Source organism: Neomonachus schauinslandi, chromosome 5, assembly GCF_002201575.2.
Source record: "Neomonachus schauinslandi chromosome 5, ASM220157v2, whole genome shotgun sequence".
Lineage (NCBI taxonomy): Eukaryota > Metazoa > Chordata > Mammalia > Carnivora > Phocidae > Neomonachus > Neomonachus schauinslandi.
Window position 1 is genome coordinate 85,186,565 of NC_058407.1, and position 4,553 is coordinate 85,191,117.

The 4,553-nt window shown below is 35.1% G+C and overlaps 1 non-coding gene across 1 annotated transcript; it reads left to right on the forward strand.

Moving 5' to 3' along the window:
* Positions 1–1,250: 1,250 nt before the first annotated feature.
* Positions 1,251–1,378, forward strand: LOC123325031. Its single transcript, XR_006540199.1, has one exon.
* The last annotated feature ends 3,175 nt before the right edge of the window (positions 1,379–4,553 follow it).

Consider the following 4,553-nt stretch of genomic DNA (forward strand, 5'->3'; position numbering starts at 1 on the left):
AAAAGTTAAAAATAGAATGACTCTATGATCCAGCAATTGCATTACTAGGCATTTACCCAAATACAAAAACACTAATTCAAAGGGATACATGCACCCTGATGTTTATAAAGCATTATCAACAATAGCCAGACTATGGAAATAGCCAACTGTCCATCAACTAATGAATAAAGAAGAATGGTGTGTACACACACACACACACAGAGGAATATTAATCAGCCATAAAAAAGAATGAAATCTTGCCATTTGCAACAACATGGGTGGAGCTAGAGAGTATTATGCTAAGTGAAATAAGTCAGTCAGAGAAAGATAAATATTATATGACTTCACTCAAATGTGGAATTTAAGAAACAAAACAAACAGGCAAAGGGAAAAAAATAAGAGAAAGAGACAAATCAAGAAACAGACTCAACTATAGAAGACAAACTGATTTACCAGAGGGGAGGAGGTTGGGGGGATGGGCTAACTAGGTGATATGGATTAAGGAAAAGAATATATACATATATATTTTATATATTAAATATATATTCTATATATAGATTCTTTAATAAGCTGAATAATCTATATAGTGGCCTATGTGAATTCTTATAGAGTATTCTATTAAGTTTTAACCTATTTACAAACTATAAATGAAGCAAATTATTTCACTTTGTCTCTAGGACTTTAATTTGGTAATTCACCTGGTTTCAATTTAATGGCTATAAATGTGATATATTTTGCAATGCTGAGATTCAAAGATTCCATAGATATATAATTCCCTGAACTTATATAGTTCACTAAAAAATGAAATTTCCCCCCTAAATCCTTTCAAAGACTGCTATAATTTTGGTGCTCTAAAGAGCATTAGAATAATTTGTAGTTATATATCTTATGTAATTAATTGCAAATAAGACCTAGATATCACCATTATAATCCCTTGATAGCCATTATTAGTTTTTTTAAGTATAATTTATGAAGATAATTTTAGATACTTAATTATTCTTTAAACTTTTAATTGGCATTTAAATGGTTTGTTATTTGATTACACTCCAATTTCATAAATTTAGTAAGGATTTTATCTTTATAACTTTATAGCTATGATGGTTAATCACTTTGAAGATTTTTTAACTATTTAAAAATTGTATTTTGGGTTTATGGGATGTGAAAAAAATATATCAATAAAGGTAGTAAATCCTCTTAAAAAAACAAAGTATAGAGTTTTAACTGAGGATGGGAGTTTCAAGGCAATTCAAATGTCAAGAATTTTAGATTTCATATCTAAATTCAATCTTTGGGAATTATATTTCATTGGCTTATGGGAGTCTGGCAAGATACACAGAAAACTCCCTCTCGGTTTAGGAGGGCTGTCCTAGGAATAGGGCTGGCTCTCAGAGATGACAATCTACAACTTAAAAAAAAAAAATCACTGGCTCTTGGAAAAATCTTATTTCTAGGAAGAAAGAAGTCAAATAGCTTGAATGTGTATGTGTGCACATGCATGTGTTTTAAATGTAATGCCAATGAGCCAAAAAGTGAATTTATCATAAATATGAGTTTATCAAAAAATGCATTTTAAAATAGAGACTTTCATGACATTTAGGTTTTAAACAATTCTCATGTTTATTCTATTTAATCAAAATATTTTTCCATATATACTCTTAAATGTTCATGCATTAAATCATTCTTAATAACAATTTTTACATAATTGTGTGCCATGAAAACTGCCCTAATCACTCTGGAAGTCAGAGATAGTTTTCAAATAAAAGTATAAACATTGGAGTAGGAAGAATATTTTATGAAAGTATAATTTTTTTTAAGTTTTTATTTATTTATTTGACAGAGAGAGAGATAGCAAGAGCAGGAACACAAGCAGGGGGAGTGGGAGAGGGAGAAGCAGGCTTCCAGCCGAGCAGGGAGCCTGATATGGCACTCGATCCCAGGACCCTGGGATCATGACCTGAGCCGAAGGCAGACGCTTAATGACTGAGCCACCCAGGCGCCCCATTTATGAAAGTATAATTAACTGGATTTTGTTGTGTAGTCTTAGGAGTCACTTTTTTTTTTCCTCTTTGGATATAAAAAAGTGAGTTAAAGTTTTGAGATTCTCCAACCTGTGGGAATTTGATTAGAACTTTCTACGGCCCCTAAAGTGAAAGGGATGATTTGGGTCTTTTTTCTTCATTGCATTCTCTCAGTGAGAACACCAGATCATTTCATGTATACTTGCTTTTTAAAAGACACACAGCGGGGCACCTGGGTGGCTCAGTTGGTTAAGCGACTGCCTTCGGCTCAGGTCATGATCCTGGAGTCCCAGGATCGAGTCCCGCATCGGGCTCCTTGCTCAGCAGGGAGTCTGCTTCTCCCTCTGACCTTCCCCCCTCTCATGCTCTCTCTCTCTCTCTATCTCATTCTCTCTCAAATAAATAAATAAAATCTTAAAAAAAAAAAAGACACACAGCAAAAACACAGCTAACAACCTCTGAAACACAGAAAGGAATCTAATGTCTCCCTCATTATTCAGATCAGAGATCAACAAGCCGATGGATCCTATATTGAAGGCGGTAAATCGCAAAACCTGCTATTTTTTTTCTTCCAAATTTCTTAGGCTTACTGCACTGTCTGCATGCACTTTTATAGCTTAAAATGATGGTCTTAAGAAAATCTAAAGTTTAAAAAACTTTTTGTAGTCTATACTTTTTGAGATAGTTAAGAACGTACAATTTATTTATTAACTGATTTTTAGTAAAATGTTACCTTTTATGTTTAGTATTTTTCTTAACCTGCTGGGGGTGCCATACCATAGACTGGGTGGCTTAAACAACAGGAATTTATTTCTCACAGTTGTGGAGGCCAGAAGTCCAAGACCAAGGGGCCAGCAAGGTAAGTTTTATTCTGTCTTCTTGGCTTATAGGAGTTTACCATCTCACTGTGGGCTCATCTGACCTCTTGCTTGTCCACTGAAGGAGACAGAGAGAGCACTCTGGTCTCTCTTCCTTATAAGGACATCAATTCTATTGGATTAAGGTTAAATGAGGTCATAAGAATGAAGCCCTGATGACTTCTTTTAAAGGCCCCATCTCTATAGACAGCCACACTGGGGGTCCGGTTAGGGCTTCAACGTATGACTTTGAGGCAGACACAAACATTCAGTCTATAAAAGTATTTTTTTCAGGTATTTTGTACTCCAATACTCATTAATTAGAAGAGAAATTTGTTTTGCTTGGATACTATTGAGGAGGTTATAAGAGAGTGCTCTGCAGAAAAGTACTGTTGACACAAATCTGTGGAGAATTCTCATGTACACATTTAAGAGCAGCAAAACTTTTCCCCTGTAATCCAAAACTCCTGGATTCAAATTCAAGGGTTTACACTGAAAAATGTTGATATGTCATACCTCCTAGTGTTATTAATCCAAGACTGATATCTACTAGTTATATATTTTTTAATATCATGTAATTTTAGAAAAGATGTCAAAAGTTGTTGAACATGAGTCATTCAAATGACAGGAAAAGAATTCTTTGTAGAAAAAGAATTCTGTGTTTCAACATTGAGGCATAAAGATATAATAATAAAGACTCTACTCTTGGCTCCTCTCTCCCTGAACCCTATTTTAAAACTCACTGCTCCCTCCCCACATTTCTATTCTGATTTTGAACAAAGTTCAGGCTCAAGTATTAAATGTGCAGTGAAGGCAAGAGTATTAGTCAAGGTTCAACCAGAAAAGGAGACCAGTGGGCCATCATATCTATAAGCAAATATATGCCTTTTTGTTTATGTAATTGTGGGGGCTGCCTACACAAGTGAGGGGCCTGTTAGGCAAGCAGTCAGGAAAAGAACATCATGAGCCAGCTGGAACCCCGGGGCAGGAGTGGAGGCTAATGACCACAGGTGGGAGGCTCTCCACTCAGAGAAGCCCTGAGCATATTTTAAAGGACTTCCAAAGAATTGCTTCAGGCCCATACAAGATCATCTCCTGTTTGACCAATTTAATTAGCAGCTTTAATCACATCTGCAAAATTCCTTCACAGAAGAATCTAGATTAGTGTTTGATTGAATAACCAAGTGCTGCTTTGTGTATGTTACAAAGTGGTTTTAACTCCTGATTCTTCCACTGATCTGCATGTAACCTTAAGCTGGTATTAAACTCCGACTTTTAATTTCTACATCTGTGAAATGAGAATAAGATCTGTATCACAGAATTGCTGTGAGGATTAAAAACTTACTACAAGTGATAGTTATTGCCATTATAAATTCATAGTTTTAAAAGAAATTTGATGTATGTTAACTAATTTCTCATTGTTATCCTGAAAAATATAATGCTTAATATATACTCTTTCCTACTGCAAATAGAAAAGGATAGCAATTACATGGCAATAAAATATTAATCAATAGCAATAAAAATTGATAAATTGCCACAAAAGGAAAGCTTTAAAAAGCATATGCATATGGGACGCCTGGGTGGTAGTCAGTTAAGCATCTGACTCTCGGTTTCATCTCAGGGTCATGATCTCAGGGTGGTGAGATCGAGCCCTGAGTTGGACTGTGCTCAGCTTAAGACTCTCTCTCTCTCCCTCTCC